The following is a 24,397-nucleotide window of genomic DNA, read 5'->3' on the forward strand; positions in this document are numbered from 1 at the left end:
TTTGGCTAAATTTGAGCCATAAATCGATCATAAAAACCCTGCCAATAATAAAGCTCTATCGTCAAATCTACCTAATTTGTGGAGACGAAACTTAAAAGAAAAAAAAATGTCGGGTGCAGGCGAAATTTAACGGACGTGGACGTAAAGACATTGTATTCAGTTTATTGAAGATCTGGAAGATACAGTTATAAAGTCTCCTTGCAATTAAGCTACTATCTTTCAGAAGTTTCGATACTGGTTTGAAGCTATTTCAAAAGGCATTCTAAGTTGGCGTATTTCCTTTAGAAAATGTTTGATAATGAGGTGAATTAAAGAAGGCTAGCATAAAGTTAGAGCATTTCGTATGAAAAAAACCTTTGTTGAGGCAGTCATCAATTCGAGCGTTAGGATCTCTAAATTAAGTAAAAAGTTTTCTAATTTTTTAGATAAAAATACATTGAGTATTAAATGGAGGCGATTTAAATAAACAACAAAACGGCTTGAACAGGGCGGGTAATCAAGAAAAAAATAATCAAATATTCAATACAATACAGTTGAAATTTCGACCAATGTTTTCTCATCAACATAATTGTTTTAAGAAGAATGTCGGACATAGACCTGTAAAAATCATAATACATGCAATCAATGATTTAGAAGCGAGAAATTTCATTGGTATTTTGAAAACCGGTTCGTTCCCTCACAAGTCTATATTTTGAAGATCCTATTCATTAGAATTTCACTTTCATTCTAACAGCCAATTGAACTCGAGCAAAAACGATACGCGCCACGAGTGATCGATTGGCCAACTAATAATTATTGAATTGACCAGTAAATCAGTAAACGTAGAATTTGAGGTGTTATGTCTGTTTGTCTATTGCTTTACATATGAATTCTTGTTTATGCAGTGTATATTGACGCATCAAACTAATATCTGGTGTTACTCTGGCGGTACTGTTTTGTTTGATCTAAATAAGTATAATTAATTTATTCACATTTAGGCGTGGGGCATATTTTCAAATCAAAAAAGTTTGATAGGCGGATTTTCCAAGGCGAAAATTTTAAATGTATGAGTAACCAGCTCATGATTTGCCATTAACTGCTCAGGGATTTGTAGCAGTGGATATTAGGCATGTTGGGTGAGATATAGAAGTGTTATAAAGGTTGTCAGTGGGCAGAGACAGGGAAGCAGTGGGGTTACAGTTCAGAAATTTACTGGTGGAAGGAGGGTCAGGTGGTCCGGTGTTCTGGGAAGCATTCAAGAACTCAATTTCTGCAGGAATCTACAACGCCACCACACTACTTTGGAGCTCATCCCTCTTCTCTTGGCAGGATGATAAACCAGCTTCCTCTGTTTTATTGTTTTCGGCTTATTTCAGCTTCGGCTTCAGCTATCACACTATTTTCATACTTACCTTTGATATTTTGAAAAAGTCAGCCCGCAACGTGGAGCATTGTGGTGATTAATGCTCTGATAACACGTGCTTTGTACTGCGAATAAATGTTTCATATCTAGAACCTTGAACAATGATCACGAAGTTTTAATTTTGTTTCAAAGCTCAATAAATCATTTTACAGAAACAGGCCAGCCTGGCTGAAAGTCTCATAATAAAGACATAAAAATAATAATAAATAAATCATTTTAAAAAAAAGTGTTTCTAACCCTTTCAGTATTTACCATCACCTCGATTTAAGAGACAAAAAACAACTTAAAAAGCAAGCGTGTGATAATGAAGTGTCCACTGACACCTAACTTCTGAATTCATAAAAGCATCATAAACCCGACTATTACAACGAATCATACCTTTGATTTACATAGATTAGATTAGATTATACCACGAACTGTTGGAATATTTGACTCATTTTGAATTTTAAAGAAGGGTTTGCTGACAGTGGCTCTTCAACGATAAGGCTTTCTCTCAGCAATTGTAAGCATCATCAAAAATTCCAATGAATTACGCTATTTATATTTGGATTTAAAATTTAAACTAAGCTAGAATTTGCAACCAATTGTGCTGAAGAGATAAATACAACTATACGCTAGCAATAAAATACTGATCGACAGTTGAATGGGCGATTTTTGGTGGATCAGCGCCACCCGTTGGAGCTTTGTGCATACGCTTCATTGAAGCCTTGGCGGTCCATGCACCGGCATAACTCATCACATATGCAATAGTTTGTTCGAACGTTCCCAGAACTGAACTGGACCCCGGTCAGAGGCAAACACAACTACATCTTCTCGCCATGCGTTTCGTCCGGGTAGAACGCCGACAGGTGACGATGATCTAACATAGAACGATCCATAGTTTCGACCGGAATCCAGGTGTCTAGATGGGACGGTGGTCCAGCTATCATTGATACGATGTGCTTGGAAGCCTGGGCCGTTGGCGTACATGTCGTTTCGTACGGTAACTTATCTGGACAGTTGGCAAAGCCTGCAGAGACGAATTTTAATTAGACTCAAAACTCTGATATTTAGTTAACTTATGCTTACCAAGAATATCATTTTTCCTCTATCAGGGTATCCATTAGAAAAGTCATCGAATGCAGAAGATCAGCTGTAACCATAATAAAGTTCTTCCAAGTCCACCATTCCTAATGCTCGTTCAACAGCGCGATCGGTTCGATACCTCCCTCAATTGCCAAATGAGCATGGTTCTGATGATGGGCATGATCGATTCTCCTCCTTCCAACCATCAACACAAATCCATTGGATCTTTCCGTTTCAGAACTCGAATCGCCTTCTGTCGCTATCTGCAGGTATGGCTCTCCTCACTCAGTTTTGCGTACTCGTTCATACGACATGTGTATCGACGAACAACCCCATGAGGTATTCCAAGTCGTCTACCAGCGTTCATTAACTCAGCCGTATTCACACAGCAGCTGGAGAATCCTTTTGCTCACCAAGCAATCCTTTACCAGATTCTCCATCCTCTCGAACGCAAACTTTCTCCATGGATCCGTAAACCTGAACGCCGTCTTTAGTGGTCTGGAATCGCCGCCCCAAACGAAGATCTTCCTCACCCAAATAACATTCATCTTATTTCCCGGAGCGTTCTCCACTAACTGTCGAGCAATATCCTTTGTTTTGTTCCGCATTGCGCCCGGAACATTTACCTCCACTCCCAATTCTGCCGTACATTACTGTGCTGCAAACGGTAGCCGCCGGGTGCGCATGCGACGGTCAGATAACGATCCACGTACGCTTGCCACAGCCTGCCCATTCCATTACATTGAAACACCGCCGCAACCTCGTTAGTTGCCGTGCCCGATAATCCACCCCGATGAACCGACTTGGTCTTCACCCGGTGAACATGGCCGTGGCGTATAGCCGAATCGGTACCTGCCGAGTCCGTGTTACGTCTTCGAAGGCCGCTATTCTCAAGGTGATCAAGCTCCTTCCTCCTCCTCCTTGATCGCCCGCCATTGACCTTGTAGATGTCGCGGTGCTGAGCGATGCAATTCACAACCGTCGCAATGAGATGATCACTTCCGAGCAACGCCTGCCCCCTTTGAGCGTTCGTGACTGAGATCGCTGGGTAGGATTCTCCTGCTGTCGCCAGAGAGGGCGTCTGAAACGAGAGAAAGCGGAAAGTTTGATTGATGCATTGTTTACTACATGGCCATTGATTGGCTTATCGCATTGGGTAGCGTGTCCAAATGCAGTCAGATGTAATTATAAGAAAAGTTTTCTTCTATTTGAATAGTATTCAGAATCAAAATCATTTGCGTAAATTGTTTTTGCATGGATTATGATATTAACGAACATTATTAATGACGAAATTGCTGTTTCATCCGTCGTTGGATTATCATTAATGGTGGAAACCCGCAGACTTCTCAACAGCGGCGCGATTGACGCTGGAAACACGTTTCATACTTCATACCCATTATGTTTGGTGGAGGAATCCCCTACTATTAGTATGTACCTAGTAAAGAAAATAACAAATAATTTGTTTGCAGATTGATTTCACTGCAGGAGGATTCCCGTGATAAATCGAGTGCGATTGTCCAGTACAGGGTTGTAAAAATAGGAACATTGGATTAAAACAACGGCCGTGAAGTTATTGCTACGAGCTATGAATAACGATGAAACGTGGACCGGAACATTATCTTTTGGGTTTAGTCAAGGTTTGAAGGGCCTGTAGTCAGTACAAATTATGATATGATAACAAGTTCATGACCTGAAGTGGTGGCTTGTTATTTGAATGTCTCGAGTGTGCGTATGTTGTGTTGAAAGCAAAGGTATGTTGTGTTAATAAAAAAAAAAACAATGAATTTCCTATAACATATGGTGATCTGAAAATTTCGTTTCAGGATGGTTCGAAACAAAATTCGGAATTTGCGGAATTTGAACATGGCAAAATCAGATTTCTTGAGTTTCGTTTCGTTCGTAAAATTACAAAATTTCGCCTGAAAAACTAGCCTAAAACGAAATTTAACGAATTCCGCGGAATATCGAAACAAATTCAAACTTAAACCATACTGTCTCGTACGGTCGTTATTAATCAAAATTTTGGCTGCGCGCGAACAAAATCAAAAGCTGTTTTCAAAAATTGTTAATTTTTTTCTATCAACGCCTACCTAATCTCATTTAGAGTCGACAATGAGCCGGTGCCAGCAAGAAGTGGTAAAACCATTTTGCTGATTTTTTGTGTTTAACACCACCGGCTTCTGTTCAAAGATCTTATAGAATAACGAAAAGGATGTTTTTGACAACTAAATCGGAGATATCACCTTTTTTAACTTCTGAGATATATCCTGTGCAATTTCGTTCATTCAATTTTATGTTCATAAACGCTGGTTAACACATTAGCATGCAAGTAGGAGTAAACGTAACGATACAAAACTTTTAGTGGTCAGTGTTATAACCTTTAAAAAGAAGAAAAACACACTATCTACAATTTATTCAGAAAATTTAGTTGTTGAATGCAATCATGTATCAGTGGTTTGGAGCTTATCCTTATACAGATCCTTATATGCACGTTTGAAAACGAAAACCCTGATTTTCGAAAGCTTCTTAAATGCACATTTATAGCCTCTATCCAGCTAGTTGAATTGAATGAAACGGAGGTCAGCCTCTTTGAGACCGAACTATTGATTAGAGTTCCACAGGTAGAAACACTTCTTCTTAAACTATGCATGATGATCAAATTATATAAGAGGATAAGCTATTTTTAACTCAAATGGATAGCATTGACTAGTTAATGTAATAAAGTTTACAGTTTAGGCTTATTTTTATTGTTGGTAACTTTTCAGTATACAGGTTCTCTTACTTTCTGTTCTCATACTGCGTTTAAAGCCAAAATTTATAAGTAAGCGGTTTATTTTTATTTATATCATTTTCTCAGTTTCTGAGCGAATTTATCCATCGTCGACCAAATATGATATAAGCTGAAGAATAGTAGCATGATTTTTGTTATATTCTGGAATGTTGGTGACACCTCTGTCTCAGCGTCTAACCAGTAGGACGATATATCATTCTAGTAGCAAATGGAAGTACCACTTTTTATTCAGTAATGTAAAGAAACGTTTGGATAGAACTCCTATTTTGTTCTGGTCTTATACTGGTTTGAGTATGCGCAACAGATGTTAGCCCTATGTTGATTTCATATGATATTTGTCAAAACTGATATTTTTACTACCTTTGGGATATCATCATAACTTTACAGTTTAGTTGAAAAATTGCAACTGTTTCATTTTAAGTTTTGAAAAAGGTCTGAAAATTTGTTCAATTGACTATACCTTTTTCGCTGAACAGTTCAGATACTTCTTCGTATTATGTTAGCAATGTCAACAGAAAAGAAAAATATCTTTAACTATTCTATTCCATTTTTTTCAAAGTGTTCGATCCGACTCAATATTTAGACATCAGGCTCAGAGTATAAATATTATCAGATATGAATTAGATCAGTAAACTTTTTCAAAGAGGCAATGTCGTGGCGTGATTCCGAAAACTTTAAACGAAGCAATGGTTTACGTTGATTGATTTGAAACAGTTTTGTCTTCGAGTTTTCAAAATATCTTTGTTTCGATAAATATTGTCTTACCAATTGGTTTCACATTAATTAATTTTCAACAAACTGCAGATTCCTTTCTGTGGCACTCACGGAGATGCAGAGCATTCCTCTATCATGGAATGAGTATCAAACTAATTTTCCTCACGTAATCCTAAATTGACTGTAATGGCGTGAGCGGCCTCATACTGTCCATAGAGCTGTTTCTTCTAATTGGAGTCAATTGAGAATGAAAAGTTGACAACAATCTTTCATGCATATATGCAACAATATACAGGACAAACAGGCAATAGCTCGGAACGTCAGTTAATTGTATTAAGACTATGGTCTTCAACCTTCTATAAAAAGGTTGAATTTGGAAGAAATTATATCCTTTTGTTATTTATTATAAAAATTAAATTATTTCTTCATGCCTGGCAAATTAAAAAAATTAAAAACCAGATTAATCCACCTGCATTGGTGGTGCCTTTCTCGCATTTATAAGACATCAACCTTATATGGGGTTTATGGTCCGATGTACCATTTTCTTTATAACTTTCAAACGCAATGACCGATCGTTATTGAAATTCAATAGTGATCAACAAAGCTTTCCCTGTCGAATGAAACTTGTTGCGAAAATCAGTTAAGGATTACTATACGAAGTTGTCTAATGTTTTTATAGCATTTGTGCACACACACACATACACACACACATACACACACACACATACACACATACATACACAGATGACAGACATGTCTCAGCTTGTACGACTGAGTCGATTTATATAATACTATGGGTCTCAGAGGCTTCATAAAAGGTTCGTTTTCATAGTGAAATGATGCCTTTCGGTACAACTTAGTTGTACGAGAAAGGAAAACTTCATTCTGAAACACAATCTGAAAGACATATCTTTGGTGTGCTAATATCAATTCTCTATCTGGTATACTATATTCGTGTATTCTGGTTTGATTTAGCTCAATACCATAAAAACCACCTGATGAATGAATATAAGCATTATCTGATTATGCTGATAATCACATAAATCTTAAATGAAATAATTTTGAATCGGAATACACAAAAATCGCTACAATTCCTATATTTTTTATATAAATACATACTGCCTGATATAAAGCTGAACTGATATAAAATCGATCAGATTCGAGCACCACATCGATGAATCCTTTGAAAGCGGACAACAAATTCTGGATTACTTTTCCCATGTAAACAGAACACGTGCGACTTATCACAAACCTTCATCTGTTACTAAATTTATTGGTCATAAATCAGTTATTTGACTTAAAGAAAATGAAATCAAAACACATAGAGTGGGGTACTCAGACAGAAAGTATTTATATTTTGCACCAATCCAATGAAGAATTGTGCAGAAACATCCTTGAGAGCAATTTACAACAAGTCTTTGGTATGGAACTAATATTTCATTACTGTTTTGGTCCGTCACTCTAGTGGACGGGATTATCACTAACACGATATCGCGCAAAAATTGCCAATTCACTTTAAATCTATGTGTTTATTTGGAATTGAATTCTTCAAATTAATTACAATTTTTAATGAATTGAAGACGATGAGTACCATGACTAGCAAATAATTTATCTTCTACAATCGAAACTAGATGGAAAATATCCATATGTTTTCATGCAAGTCTTAAGTGAAAATCATTTTAGGTAACATAATATAAATCAGATTCAATAAAAATTCCGCGGAAAAAAATTAAAATTTCGTTTCGTTTCGAAAAATTTCAAAAATTGACGTTGATTTCGTATCTTTCGAAGTCTCGAAGTTAATCTATTTTCGTTTCGTTTCGTTCGAATCAACATAGACATTCAAATTTCGTTTCGTTCGTTTCTCAGGAAAAGTGTCTTATCATCCCTTATCCATAGATTCGTGCAACTATTTCTTTTTCCGCTGTTGGTGTATCTGCGTGAGGTAAATCTAATCGTAACCCTCTTTCCGACTTTTTCAAGATTTCAATAGGAAGGAATCACCTATGGAAAAATGTTAAAAAGTTATTTGGCATAGTTAAAATTAGTGAAAACGAAAAAGTTTTGATTGTAAATCAATAATCACTTGATTGTTTTCAATGGTTTAACTATTTTTACACAAAATTGATTATATTTGCAGTCTAATGAAATCATAAAAGTTATCAAATACTGCATTTTGTCGTTGAGATAATTCGATGAATGCTGGAAGGTGCAAAATTGATGGAACTCACAGCTACCATGGGAAGGAAAGGGTTAGAATCACCTGCAAATGCATAATTTGTCGATGTCCTGTTGGAGAAGCCAAAATCAACTACTACGATTCGATTAATTGAAGTCTGTCAAGAGCTTCCGCTATTCAGTGTGATATTTTTGTCCATTTGTCGAAACATCCTTATTTATTGTTGTTTTTCGAATGTTTCGATTTCGTCATTGAATGATACTAAGTGTGTTGTCTTTTAAAGCATTTAATTTATTCCTCTTATAAGTTTTTAATCGCTTGAAATTATTGAATTAAATTAAGATTGGCATTTTGATGTTAATAATCAAGATGGCATCGAATCCGTAAAACGCTATTAGCACATTTTTGTCCGATTTGGTTCCAGACTCAATATGATTTCTGTTATGTAAACCTATATGGCAGCGTGTTACTCAGGCGGATTGATATCAACATAATACGGTGATTCGCCTTCAGTTCAACGTGAATTTATGGATGAACTGCTTTAAAATTGCCTAGAATTCTAAAACTTGCCACGGCGCTGCAACCGACGGTATACGCCGCTTTTCAAAATTTGATGCAGGCCTGGAAAAATTGCACTTAAAGTGAAATCAGAAGTGATTCAATAACAGTTGAGTAGTTTAAGTGATATGAAAAAGTTTTAATGAAGATTTGAGCACGAGTAGATCATGGATTAAATTGGTGCAAAGTGCACGATTGCAAAATAAATCAACTTTGGCACAATCATTAGTTCAAGTAAGCCGATCAATCTAAAAATCAGCCGTTGTTGAAAAAAATATTTCTTATCGAGATCTTCTTAGGGAAGCTTGTTTTCCATAGACCTTCCTACATTTCTCTATATAAAAGCAGTAGCTGTTATCTACACTGTAATGTGTTGCGGAAACTTTGTGTTTGCTTAATTAATATTCCTTTTGAGATGACTTGTTCGAATGAGCCTCTGAAATCCCATTAAATTCTACAGAGATCATGGATTTGAAAAAAAACTTTGAAAATTTTGAAGCATTCTATAGAAAATTTCAAAATGTTGAAAGCATTCCTTCGGAAGTTCCCCAAGAATCCCTCCAAAAACTTCTTCATGAGTTCCTTATATATTCTGAATAATTTTTCAAATATCATGAGTAGATTCTTATGAGGTTCCTTAAAAAAATCTTCAGAAATATCTTTACGATTTTCTCCAGTGATTTCTCCATTTCTTCAACAGTTCTTGTGGGAGGATGTGTAGTTCCTAGTGAAAATACTACCAAAAATCCTGAATTGTGACTTACTTAGCTTGGCGGTTACAAAGCAAGGCCATGCTGACTGAAATCAGTTCATGGTACGGTTTAGCTTTTTCTGGTACTTCCTTATGCCAGTCCAGGGGTTTCCCCATTCAGAAATTCTGGGAAATGTATTAATTCTTCAGAGCTTCCGGATAAAGGGAGTCCCTGAAACTCCTAAATAAGAAATTTCTCGAGCGAAATTAAAACCCGTGGACCTCCTCGAATACTAAAAAATTCACACAAATTTTTAAAACGAAATTACAGAGTTCTGTCAGCTGATGCGAGTAATTCTCAAATCTGCTGAACTTTGATGCTCAATTACCCAAAATTCCGAGAATTTCTGTAGCATTTCTGTAGAAGGAGTTCTGAAGGAGAATTTTCCAGAGTTTCTGAAGGAGAATTTTCCAAAAATTCTCAAAATTTCACAATTCTTGTAGAACGCCTACCAAAAGAATTTGTGAAAAATTGCTACTGAATATCTGAAGAGATTTCCTGACAATTCGAGAAAAATGATAACGTGTGTTGGAGCGATAGAAGTAGGCTAAAGTTCTTTAGATTTGTTGGTGGAAGAATTCCCCATAATATCTGCATGGGTCCTCAAAACCCTGGACGAAAGCATTCCCCAGAATTCCTGGAAGAACCCAGAATTCATGCAGCAGGAATTTCCTGGAAAGGAAGAATTTTGTCACAATTCGAGAAAGCCGAAGTTTCCTAAATTCCTTTGAGGAAGACATACCGTAATCGATCTCCACCCTGGAGGTCAGATAGCAAAATCTTCAAAAGGTTTCTTATTTTTAGTCTTCTTCCCACCGATACTTCAATCTTTTCTCAAGCATTCTGATACTTGAAACAGTGACCCATTCTCATTTGACCCATTGTCACCCCGACGACGGTATTCATAATTTCTAAAGGAGAATTCCTGGAGAAGGGAAACGTATATTCTGAAGTATGAGAGATATTTTTACATGTTGATATATATCATATTGTTTGAAAAACTGGAGTTGCCTATCAGACATGTAACGTGCACTCAGCACCGTCATGGCTGTACTCTAATAAATTTGCAAAGGGAATAATGGTAGAGAAAATCAAATGGTTGTGTATGCTCACTAAAAGTCTATGAACAGCCTGCAAAAAAAAAAAATAGGCAGGAACACCGTCTTCGACCAGAGGTAGTACAGACTGAACACTTAACACCTAGCATTACACAACGGACACATAACACGCAGTGGACCAGTGAAGAATTTTCCGATCACTAAAAGTTTCCTTCTTACCAGGGCGGGAATCGAACCCACACTCACACACACGGCCACGAAGCCCACAAAAACGTTAAGATTTCTGGACTGGCAGGCATTTCTCGTTAGATTCTTGAATTTTTTTATTCAGCGGCGCAGCTGAAAACTTGATGAAAAATATTTGCATTTCAACGAAATTTTTCTTAGCTAACAATGCAAAAAGTGTTCTGAATCATAACAAGCCATGATAATAAATTTATCAAACTTGTACAAGTGCGAAAAAACAGAATCGGATGATGCCTCACAGAAAATGGTGATTTTCCTTTGTTTCGCCCTTCGTGTTGGTTACTGCTGCTGTAGAAAAGTTGAATGCATCAGCCAGTGCTCCCCCATTGGGCTTTCTAAAAGAAATTTATCATCATCGAATCAGTTCTCTATCATAGCAGCTCGAAAAAGTTTCGCGGTATAATCATATGTATCGAATATGATAAGTGAGAAACTTGCCTTTCTCTTTAGGATTCAATCCCTGGGAGGAGTAGATTTTTTATGAGCATTACAATATAAAAAATCAAAGAATTAATTGAAAGTTTCCATTTGTTAACAAATCCATTTTTTATCATTCCATTTTTATTCGTTAACAATTTGATTTCATGCATTGCAATTTATCCCATCATTCGGTCTTCTGAGCAAAGATACTGATGATATGCGGGGGGGATATCGATCTTAGTTATTTATCTGCTCAGTAAACAAGCACAATGTTCATGAGGGAAAGTTTTTCACTGCTTTTGTTGTAGCAACGCCCTCGCAACGTGAACAACAGGCATGGAAGTTCTTTTCCAGTTCTAGCGATTGCTAGAATATGAGAAATACAAGATACAAGTAGGAGAATGGAACGGACCTGGGATTGAACCCACAACCTCCTGCGTATGAGGCAAAAGCATTAGCCATATGACTACCATGCCCGCTTGCCGGACCTGTATTGACAGTTAGATAAAAAAAACAAGCAAGATCGGGCAGGTTCGTCTAGTCTCTATACAAATGAGTTTGCATTTTCTGTGAGGCAATAAAACTCACGAACGGATGAACGGTTGGAATTTATGTACTGTTCGGTTCGTTCTAGGAAGGACTGTGTTTATATACAGAAAGAGAAATGATATTTCTAGGGAATAGTTAAAAAAATAAAGTTGGTGAGTAGCGAAAAAAAAATCAAAACGATTGTACATAAATCGATCTAGAGTGCGGTGCTGCAACATTTGACATTTGAAAAGCAAATGCCTGCCTCAGAGCAATGCAGAATCGATCTGCTAGTCTTTTCTATATACATATAACGAATTCACGTTTCCTTTGCGGCAGTATAACTCAGAAACGGGTAAGCAAATTTGCAAAATTTCCTCCTAAGCGAAATAAAATAGGTAGGTACTACGTTTTCATGAGTTCTGAAGAAAATCACCAAACTTGAACTGAAATCAATATAGTGTGCGACTAAACTTACCGCCATCAGGGGTGACAATGGGTCTGGGGTGAGAATGGTCATCGCTCTCACCGGCAGTCTAGAGGTCGTCGAGCAAAATCGTTCAAAAGGTCTTTAAGTACTTGAACAGTGACCCATTCTGCCCCATTTGACCCATTGTCACCTGACAGGTGATAATTTCGAAGTTATAAATAAAAATATTTTCATTTCGGAAACAGTACCAATACCGACAGAACTATGTTACGCATAAATTTACACCTATTATCGTGGAAAGCCCTTGATTACACAGTACGAACAAAACCTTAAATTTCCGTTCAAGTAGATGTAACAAATCTGCTCCGTGTTAAACATGAAAGTTATGGTTGTTTGAATTTACGCGTTGAATTTAACAGTTCTTATTTTCATTTGAAAACAAAAAAAGGAGCAAGCATGGGAATCGACATTTGTCTGCGGAAGAGCCGAACTTACTGATCGTCTCGTCTCGAAAAAGAATTGTGTTATTGTGGATAGGATGGACAACAAATCTGCAAAATGGATTGCCCGCTATTGAAGAGCTAAGCAGAAAAAATACGTTTGCGTTTTACAGTTTCCCATGGGAAAACTGTAGAAACAAACGCAAACGTATGTATTCTGCTCAGCTCTTAAGAGTTTCTTCCGCTACGTTGGGGCGTCTACAAAAGATGGTGTTATTGTGGATCGGATGAATCAAAATTCTGCGTGGTGGGACGCCCGCAATCAAAAATTTCTTCATCTGAGCCCTCCTTAGCCGTGCGGTAAGATGCGCGCGGCTACAAAGCAAGACCTTGCTGAGGGTGGCTGGTTTCGATTCCCGGTGCCGATCTAGGCAATTTCGGATTAAATCGTCTCACATCTCTGGGTTCACTGGGCATAAAAGTATCATCGTGTTAGCCTCATGATATACGGATGCAAAATGGCAAACGCTTTGATAATAACTGGAAGTGCTTGATAGACACTGCGTGTCGGCTCTGTCCCAGTGTGAGGATTAGCCAATAAGAAAAAGAAGAATCTGCGTTGAAGGAGCGCTCGCAAAAAAAAAGATATTATGGTGAATAGGATGGATCTAAAATCCACCCTACGCCGTCAAGAGTCTTCCACCACGTTAATAGGACGCAAGAATAATGGCGCGATTATGGATTGAATAGATTGTTTTTATTTTCTTGGTAAAACGTCCAGCATTTATGATTTTCTTCCTCTGCGTACTTGATGGATCATAATTCATCGTGGTAGGACGCCCCGTATTCAAAAGTTTCTCCCTTTGCATTGGTGGGCCTTCCGTAATAAAATTGGTATCATTGTAGATCAGATGCATCACAATTCTGCGTGTTGGGCGATCAAAAGTTTCTTTCAATGCATAGGTGCGATGCTCCCAAAAAGAATAATGTTATTCTGGATTATAATGCATTATAATTCATCATGGTGGGACATAATGTTTGGCACAGCTAGAAAAGTACTAATGTTAGGTACATTTCAATCAAATCAAGGTTCAGTGAAGACCCAAAATTAATAATTTTCCTGAAATTAAGTAAAATTCGCTTGATATTAAGTAAAATATACTTAATTTTAATTAGAAACTAACCAAAAGTTCGGTAAATTGTACTCAACTTTCGTAAACATGAGATTACTTAAAAATTTTTAAAACGACTTATTGCTTTGTAAAAGTTCAAACGACGATTTGCAATCTGATACTTCCATAACACCATCAATGGTAGATGAAGGATTCGCTACCTGTTGATGGTGTAATTCATCATATCAATTTAGATCATTTTATCTGACTTTTGAGTTCCATTTATGCGTTGTTGATGTTTCTTTTTTATGACAACAAAGAAGAGGGAGGAGATGCAAGAAAAAAACTCGGAAAAAGTACTAAATTGGGGTACTTTTTACTAACCGTGCAGTTTTCCCTGCGTGGACGACAATATTACGTTGCCGAAAGTACGACGCTCCCAGAGGAAACGATTGCACTTTTGCTGCCTGACGCTGATAACATTGCGGCGTTTCCTAGTGCAGTTGTTCCTTTCAATGAAACGCCGCGTAGAATCTTATGCAAATGCGTTTTGGAAACATTACAAGAGCCGCGAGTGTATCATTGACGCACCTACATATGAACTGCTCCAATTCATACATGTACCCAAATCAATACACTCGAAAACAAGAGTGGTGCTAGTTGTTTTTTCTCATTTTGTGATTTTTTCAGCGTGAGCACCGAAACAACAAAACACGACACAAATTGAGCCTAATGCTGTTTTGCGAATGTTATTGATAGGGCATGTTATTAATAATGGAACAGATACCCTACATATTAGTGTCGATAAGAATGATCACAATTTGTATGTCGACGACCTTGCCTACGTTGCTAGATCACCCGTAAGTGGCATTGTGTTATAGTAGTTCGTAGTTTGAAAAGATCATAAGTACAGATAAACAGACGTCTCATTCAACACATGTTCCATCGTTCACCTTTTTAACGGTTGATTTAATTTTTTGCAGGTGGTCAATCGGCCACCGACGGCGATTCCATCGATGCTTGTGTTTGACATTTGCGCACTACCGCCATCTTGTTGCCGCTTGGCCACACAACGTGATTTTAGCATTGGGCGACAAAGTTTTCGTGACATAGATTTTAATTGCATTTTGTGAGACATATGTTTCTTTGTGTCAGAAGAATTCGCGATGGACAGTCGTATGTAACTTTTTTTTCAGTGCGTTAGTGGAACGCTCGCATATTATGTACCCAAAAGTTCACGAGAATTTTAATTTCATTGGGATTTTCTCATAATTACAAGCTGCTTATCGATACTTTTCGGCTACGGATCCGTTTTTGTTGTAATTGGTTGTTTGTAAATACTGAGCTAAATTGATGTGTGTTTGAGAAAAGTAGAGACAGTAGTAATAGTTATGAATTGCAATTCAAATGAAATTGGATTATTGGACAATTACTTTCATTGCGATTTGAGACGCCATAATCCATAATATTTCGAAAGTGTTATCATGATTCCAGGAATATTATTCATGGTACTGTGCAATCCCCACCAGTCGACAAAATGGATTACCGGTTATACACTACGTTCCCAAGAAGCAAGAACGACTGATAAGTAGCACGCCGGGCTTACACTCAGTGGATTTAAACTGTATTTTTATTTCTCAACAACAAATCGTAACATTGATGCGTTACGCGAAAAATCGTGAATTATATTCATGGTGTATTTTCATAACATGAAAACACGATGGATTCACGAAATCATGAATCATTTTATCATTAGATTATGCAGCATAACGTCACAAATGAATTCGGTCCTTCTCGAATGAATTTTTTTGACAGTTCAGTTGTATTTTCCACTGACTCCGACAAGGGTCGAGTTCGTGATTAATTGGCTGCTCCTGAGTTCAACAAGAAGTACTACCAATCTGTCACCATATTGAGGTTACATTCAGTCGCTGCAGAACCTAATTCCGGGGAACGGATGTCTAGCCGTGTATGAGAGGTTGAATGATATGCGGCCTTCCGGTGGAAGATGCGTGCTCAGCAAGATCGTGCAAAAGATGGATGGAATCGATTGCCGGTCTAGAAAATTTTGTTGAAATTTTTTCGACACCGCTGGGCATAAAACTATCATCGTGTTAACCTTTTAATATACGAATGCAAAAATTAAAACCATTCGGACTATGCACTCAAAAGTAATGACCAAAATACTATTTTTTTATAATGCACGAGAAAGGCATCATCACCACTAGGTGGATTAATCTGGGTTCTTTTAAAAAAGCTGTCAAAAATCGAATTTGAAAATATTCGGAGGGAACCGAGAACTTGCTTGACAAAGTAGAATGTGTATACTTATAAACGATTTTTGTTATGGAATTTGCGCTGTCAATTTTAGAATTTGAGGAGACTTGATCCCCATTCTATGATGTCTACGCAATAAATATGTTTTCGAGCAAACCCTTCAGCATATCTGTGAAATCCACAAAAAAATCTGAGAACAAATCTCTTCTTCTTCTTCTTCTTCTTCTTATTGGCATTACATCCCCATACTGGGACAGAGCCCTCGCTTCTTAGTGTTCATTAAGCACTTCCACAGTTATTCTGCGAGGTTTCTTAGCAGTTACCATTTTTGCATTCGTATATCATGGGGCTAACACGATGATACTTTTATGACTAGAAGTCGAGGCAATTTCAAACCAAAATTGTCTAGACCATAGGAATCGAACCCAGCCACCCTCAGCATGGTCTTGCAGCCGCGCGTCTTACCGCACGGTTAAGGAGGGCCCCAGGAGAACAAATTTATATTTTTTTGAATTTTTGCGCCAAATTTTTGTATGGGTGACAAACGAGGGATCAAGTATCTCCGTATTGAGGCAATAACTTAAAATCCAAATATTCTAAAATTATGAAGGAATGTTCACATTAGATGAAAATTGTTCAAATTTTGGATGCCCCCTAAAAAAATCTTCAGGAGGGTCCTTCAGAATAAATACGGTTGCCAATCCAAAAATTACCTCACCACACAACGATCATTACTGAAAAAAGGCGCCAGAACAAAACTACTTCGATTCTAGGTAAAACAAGTCAAGCCTCCCCACCTTCCCCTACTTATTGTGTCTACATACATTACATAATTCGAAATAGCTTCACCAAAGCCTTCCTGTAAAAGAATTTTCTAGAGAAATTGAAGAATTTCTAATAAAATTCACAAAATTTTCAAATCTTAATTTCAAAAACATTTAGACAAACAAACATAATAAATATTTTGTAGTTTTAAATGCATTTCCATGCACATAAATATTTGGAGCATGCAAATAAACACAACATTCAAACGATCTAACTGTTCTTTTGAAGTGAAATGATTTTAATTTGTGTTTCCCTGCAAAATTCAGTCAAATTCAACCGAATATAGAAGGTTATTTCGTTTGTTGTAATGTTTTGAAGTTTTGAATTATTTTGTGAAAACTTGAGTTATTTTGCAAAAAAATAACTAGAACTCCTATTTGCAAGGTTTCAATACAATGAACGTTAGCTTTTTATATAGATCTTCTTTTTCTATGGGTTTACATTCTTGGAAGAAGGCTTCAAAACTGCTACTTGGTCTGCTTCCTTATTTAGTATGCTACTAGCAATTCCTCAGTTATTGATTTAAAACTTTTCAACGCCCGCCATTGCATGAATGAGTATGTATCTCTCGTGACAAATGCAATGGATACACTTTGCCCAGGGTGCCGAGAATGTTTACCGCCCGAAAACATCCTAAACCAGACCTAGAATCGAAAGCGTCATCTTCGGATTAGCATGCCTATGGCTTTGCTCGTAAGGCCAATTGGAGGCCCCTTATATACAGATACTGTATTCAAACAATATTATTAACAATATATTAAATTCATATTAGGGGAACGGGCACTTCATCCCATAGCTCCTATTTCCATCCAATCAGAAACAAAACAATGAAAAGGAATTTGGTTTGTTTCTTATTTTTGATTTTTTCACCAGTGAGTACGCGTGTTAGCAAAAAGAAGCGACGGGATTGGTGCTGTATTTCTTTGTTTTGCGATGAGATGAATATATGTTCAATGAGATGAAAACGAAACAGTTCCCCTATATGACAACTGACTTTATTAAATTCTCGTTTTTTTTTTTTCAATACAAAGGTAATGAAACCACGTTTTCCGTCTGAGTGATGATCACTTGTCCAAACAATGTCTAGACCTAGAGTAACTTTCTCACATGCCTATAGAACATTCCTATTCGAATGTATAAACAGTCATTCAAACAATTTGTTGATCATTAGTGTACTGCTACAGTTATTGAGAGCTCAGTAGCTTATGCCAACTGTCGAGAAAATTATCCATTTAAACTGATTGTATACCGACTTACAATGGCAGATGTTTGCATTGTTCGGATAACACAAATCAGTGTATTTTCATTCACTGCTTGCCCCAAATAGGTTCAAACACCACCCTTAACCTCCCCTAATGTCGATCTGATAATTTTGAAACTTACCATCGTTGGGTGATCGAACACACCGATCACTCCGATATCACAGATAAGAACGCACAAAGCCCATAGCCAATTGCCAGCTGCTCATCGCTCGTGAGTCTGCATAATTTTCGCAGTTGCTAAATTTGTCTCACTGGTGGTATGCAATTTGTTTTTTATTTACTGCTACACTGTACGGTTAGTAAGCGATCGGCGGGATTCAACAATTAACACTTATCACCGATCCATTATTTCAAAGTGTTTATTTGCCGAATATTCTATCCCGAATTTCCGATACTGGGCGAGCAACAACAGCGACGATCGCAGAATCCTTTGGCTCCTTCCAGGGCGTTCGCATACTGACCTTCGCTACAACGCGGCTGCTTAAATACTGAACAAAACTTCAACTGATGCGGGTACCTATTATAATAACACAGATGCCTCCGCCTGTTCTCCCAACCTTCCCGCCAATTCTGTGTTCACGCTAGTAAATGGGCCGAGCTAATTCTTGTCTACACCTCCGGGAGATCCGGAAGGCTGCCTCAATTAGTGTATTGGTAGGATGGTTCCACCGTCGCAGCCACTGATAACAAAGTTGTTCCTCAAACTAGGAGGATTCACCATTTAAAACACGTGAGTAATCACACTTTGTGCTGAAGAATGGCAATAAAATCTACGTCAAATCGGGGCTCTGCACGAACTGCCCGTCAGCGAGACAAGTGAGAGCACGTTTGAGAGTGAAGCGACGCGATCTTGACACTGGTGGTCACTCTCCCCGAATAAGCGATTCAACGTTCAGGAGATCGAAAACAGAACGAGAACGAGGTAGAACGCATTGATAACGCCGGAGTTGCGATTCCGGGAACCTGTTCCCGGGCCGTAAACGTTGGGCTTGCCCTATTTACGCACTGTGATTATGAACGCGCGCGAGCCGAGAACTTACAGCGCGCGCGACGGGGCAAGGTCGAAGAAAATGCAATGCTGCGTTGCTGTTGGTAGCGCGCGGCTTGATATGCATACTATCAATAAATAATGGTTCAACAACGCAACAGGTTGCAATGCCGCCACTTGACCGCCGTGAGAGCTGAATGCGATGCGACAGGAACAATGAGTTTTTGGACGGTAGGTATTTTGAACCGCGTGAGCTTGCAATGCAGTCAAGGCAGCAGCTGATCGACCGGTGATCACTCGAGGGCAGAGATTCGGTGTGGATAGCAACTGAGCTTTGCAGCGTTCTATGCATTAATTTGCGGGTGCGTGGGCTGTGCTGATATTAAAGATGCAGCTCACAAATTCCTATCCAAATGCTAATTCTGTGTAAATACTTGGATTAAACTTGTTATTCAGCATTATTATATTGCGATTAGGCGAGGTCAGTGGTTATTATTTTTTTTATATGAGTGTTTTCGTGGAAAATTAAACAATTCCCAAACTGCAATTTATTCTTCGATTCACTTCCATTTTCAAATATTTGTATCATCAGATATGCATTTCGTGTCCTACTCAAAAATTGACATGTGCGCCCCACCAAGACTCAAAATAAGTCCGCGCCATATGACATTTGATAAAAGAGCATTTTTATTAGTAAGTTAATCTTATCGGAAATATGTACATATTTTCAGTCAAATTCATATAACATTTATTTACTTCCAAATATGCCGAAATAATTGCATGGCTACTCGTAACTGTAACTAGCCTTGAGCTGATTTTGATATACAAGTATGCTCGGCGAACATAAAAATATTTTCTTTAAGACTGCGTCATATTTCCAGAATTGAACACAGTTGAACAGTTGAATAATTTCCAAATAATGCTTCTCACACAAATAAAAAAAAATACTTTTTAGAATTTGTTTTTGATAGATGTCTTATCGGGCTTATTGAAAGCATCTGCGATTTTTATGACCGGTTGATTTTTAATTTTCGAACTATAACTTTTAACGCAGCCTAAAATCCCAAATGCAATTCAGCGGAACGGCAACGAAAACGAAAAATTTGACTGTCAAATCTACTGTTTCCGTCACCGTTCCGCTGTATTGCGTGGGGGCCTTCAAGAATCTATTGTTTTTTCAAAAATTTCAAGAATTGCTCCTATAAAACTGTTTTTCAGGATCTAGTTACAGAAATCCTTTGAGACGTGTTCCAAGATTTTTTTAAGAACTCTTTTGAATAATCCCAGAAAAAAAACCGTCGTGAGTTCCAGCTGAAGGAATATATCGGAGCAGTTCCTGGAGAATTTTTTGAGTATACCTTCAGTAATTCCTGAACATCAAAATAAATTTCCGAAACAATTTTCAGAGAAATTTCTTGGGAAATCTATAGAGGGATTTATATGAGTTTTCTTGATGTAATTTCCACGGAAACTCCTGGTGGAATTCGAAGAAGAGACCGCAGTAGAAGTTAAGGAAGAATTTCCATGGGCGAAATATGAATGCAATACCAGGAAAAAAAATTGGGAGACTTCTGGAAGGAATTTATAGCTTATGTGAAAATTGCCGGGAGAATTTCAAGTATACACACTCAAAATTCGGTCATTCATTTTATTGAAAAGATCAGTGATCTGAAAATTTACAGATCTTTCGTTAATACATATTTTGCAAGTTAATTGGAAACTGTACATAAAATTACTGAATTTCGGTGATTTTTTAATAATTTACAGAAAACTGTGAAAAATTTTACCGATGAAAATGTAGAAAAAACTGTATCACCTATTTCGGTTCAATACAAAGCTGAAAAATCGATAAACACGTTTGCGTTTCGAAAAATCATGGAGGGAACTGAATTTGAAAGTGAATTTCGAAAATCCCGCACTCAATGACATTGTCTGTTCGAAATTACCTGAATGCAGTAGCAAATTTTCAAAACAACTTATCTGCTTTTGTAAACATAGATTCAAACGTCGATTTGACGAATCTGATAGCACTCTCCCTCAAACCAACACTATCAATACGTAGTGAAGGCTTCTGCTACCTGTTGATGGTGTTGGTGCTATCAGACTCGTCAAATCGACGTATAAATCTTTGTTTACAAAAGCAGATAAGTCGTTTTGAACATTTGGTATTGAATTAACCGAGGGATTTCCGGAAGAACTCCCTGTGGGTCTACCGAAGGAATTCCTGAAGAAACGTCCGAAGAAATTTTGGAATAAATTCCCTGAAACATTTTAATGGAACTTTTGTAGGAATTCCGGGAATAATACTCCGAGGAATTCCTGGCGAAGCTTCCCGAAGAATTCCTGGGGTGACATCAACTATTTTTTGGTGGAACCGTCGGAAGAACTCCTGGAAGAAATTTCGAAGGAATTTTTGCAAGAAATCCTGAAGGAAATCATCGAGCACATCCAGGAGGAATTCTTTCGGAACTTCCGGAGGAATTTATGATGAACTCCCGAAGAAACTTTAGGAGAAACTCTTAGAGGAATTTCGGAAGAAACTCTTGAAGAAGCTTTCTAAGAAATTTCTGGATGAATTTGAATGTAATTTGTTAGGTGTAATTCCTGGAGGAACTTCCGAAGGAATTACTGGAGGAACTTCCGAAGGAATTACTGGAGGAACTTCCCTAGGAATTCCTGGAGGAACTTCCGGAGGAATTCCTGGAGGAACTTCCGGATGAATTCCTGGAGGAACTTCCGGAGGAATTCCTGGAGGAGCTTCCGGAGGAATTCCTGGAGGAGCTTCTGGAGGAATTCCTGGAGGAGCTTCCGGAGGAATTCCTGGAAGAATTTCCAGAGGAATTCCTGGAGGAACTTCCGGAGGAATTCCTGGAGGAATTCGTGGAGGAACTTCCGGAGGAATATCTGGCGGAACTTCCAGAGGAATTCCTGGTGGAACTTCCGGAGGAACTCCTGGAGGAACTTCCGGAGGAATTCCTGGAGGAACTTCCGGAGGAATTCCTGGAGGAACTTCCGGAGGAATTCCTGTAAGGAACTTTCGGAGAAATTCCTGGAGCAACTTCCGGAGGGAATTCCTGGAGGAACTTCGGAGGAATTCCTGGAGGAACTTCGGAGGAATTCCTGGAGGAACTTCCGGAGGAATTCCTGGAGGAACTTCGGAGGAATTCCTGGAAGGAACTTCCGGAGGGAATTCCTGGAGGAACTTCCGGAGGAATTTCTGGAGGAACTTTCGGAGGAATTCCTGGAGAAACTTCCGGAGGAATCCCTGGAGGAACTTCCTTAGGAATTCCGGAGGGAACTGCCGGAGGAATTCCTGGAGGAACTTCCGGAGGAATTCCTGGAGGAACTTCCGGAGGAATTCCTGGAGGAACTTCCGGAGGAATTCCTGGAGGAACTTCCGGAGGAATTCCTGGAGGAACTTCCGGAGGAATTCCTGGAGGAACTTCGGAGGAATTCCCGGAGGAACCTCCGGAGAAATTCCTAGAGGGACTTCTAGAGGAATTCCTGGAGGAACCTTCGGAGGAATCCCTGGAAGAATTTCCTTAGGAATCGCTGGAAGAACCTTCGGAGGAATTCCTGGAGGAACTTCGGAGGAATTCCTGGAGGAACTTCGGAGGAATTCCTGGAGGAACTTCCGGAGGAATTCCAGGAGGAAATTCCGGAGGAATTCCTGGTGGAACTTCGGGGAAAATTCCTGGAGGAACTTTCGGAGGAATTTCTGGAGGAACTTCCGGAGGAATTCCTGGAGGAACTTCCGGAGGAATTCCTGGAGGAACTTCCGGAGGAATTCCTGGAGGAACTTCCGGAGGAATTCCTGGAGGAACTTCCGGAGGAATTCCTGGAGGAACTTCCGGAGGAATTCCTGGAGGAACTTGCGGAGGGATTCCTGGAGGGAACTTGCGGATGAATTCCTCGAGAACTTACGGAGGAATTCCTGGATGAACTTCTGGAGGAATTCCTGGAGGAACTTCCGGAGGAATTCCTGGAGGAATTTCCGGAGGAATTCCTGGAGGAGCTTCCGGATGAATTCCTGGAGAACTTCCGGAGGAATTCCTGGAGGAACTTCCGGAGGAATTCCTGGAGGAACTTCCGGAGGAATTCCTGGAGGAACTTCCGGAGGAATTCCTGGAGGAACTTCCTGAGGAATTCCTGGAGGAACTTCCGGAGGAATTCCTGGAGGAACTTCGGAGGAATTCCTGGAAGAACTTCGGAGGAATTCCTGGAGGAACTGCCGGAGGAATTCCTGGAGAAATTCCCGGAGGAATTCCTGGAGGAACTTCCGGAAGGAATCGAAGGAAGGAACTTCCGGAAGAATTCCTGGTGGAACTTCCGGAGGAATTCCTGGAGGAACTTCGGAGGAATTCCTGGAAGGAACTTCCGGAGGAATTCTGGAGGAACTTCGGAGGAATTCCTAGAGGAACTTCGGAGAGAATTCCTAGAGGAACTTCCGGAGGAACTCCTAGAGGAACTTCCGGAGGAATTCCTAGAGGAACTTCGGAGGAATTCCTAGAGGAACTTCCGGAGGAATTCTAGAGGAACTTCGGAGGAATTCCTAGAGGAACTTCAGGAGGAATTCCTGAAGGAACTTCCGGAGGAATTCCTGGAGGAACTTCCGGAGGAATTCCTGGAGGAACTTCCGGAGGAATTCCTGGAGGAACTTCCGGAGGAACTTCCGGAGGAATTCCTGGAGGAACTTCCGGAGGAATTCCTGGAGGAACTTCCGGAGGTATTCCTTGAGGAACTTCCGGACGGATTTCTGGAGGAACTTCCGGAGGAATTCCTGGAGGAACTTCCGGAGGAATTCTTGGAGGAACTTCCGGAGGAATTCCTGGAGGAACTTCCGAAGGAATTCCTAGAGGAACTTTCGGAGGAATTACAGGAAAAACTTCCGGATTAACTTCCGGGAAAATTCCTGGAGAAACTTGCGGGAAAATTCCTGGAGGAACTTTCGGGAAAATTTCTGCAGGAACTTGCGGAAGAATCCCTGGAGGAACTTTCGGAGGAGTTCCTGGAGGAACTTCTGGAGGAATTCCTGGAAGGAACTTCCGGAGAAATTCATGGATGAACTTTCCGAAAGAATTCTTGGAAGAACTTCCGATGGAATTCCTGGAGCAACTTCGGAGGAAATCCTGTAAGAACTTCCAGAGGAAATCCTGTAAGAACTTCAGACGAAGTCCTGTAGGATCTCCGGAGGAACTTCCAGAGGAATTCCTGGAGGAACTTCCAGAGGAATTCCTGAAGGAACTTCCGGAGGAACACCGGAAGGAACTTCCGGAGGAATACCTGAAGGAACTTCAGGAGGAATTTTCTGAGGAATTTCTGGAGGAATTTTCGGAGGAATTTTCGGAGG

At 39.1% G+C, this 24,397-nt stretch overlaps 1 pseudogene; it reads right to left on the reverse strand.

Annotated features, from left to right (window-relative positions):
• Window positions 1-2,009: 2,009 nt before the first annotated feature.
• On the reverse strand, window positions 2,010-12,197 carry LOC134223007 (alkaline phosphatase 4-like; annotated as a pseudogene).
• Window positions 12,198-24,397: the final 12,200 nt, after the last annotated feature.

Source organism: Armigeres subalbatus, chromosome 3 (assembly GCF_024139115.2).
Source record: "Armigeres subalbatus isolate Guangzhou_Male chromosome 3, GZ_Asu_2, whole genome shotgun sequence".
In the NCBI taxonomy this organism is placed as follows: Eukaryota; Metazoa; Arthropoda; class Insecta; order Diptera; family Culicidae; genus Armigeres; species Armigeres subalbatus.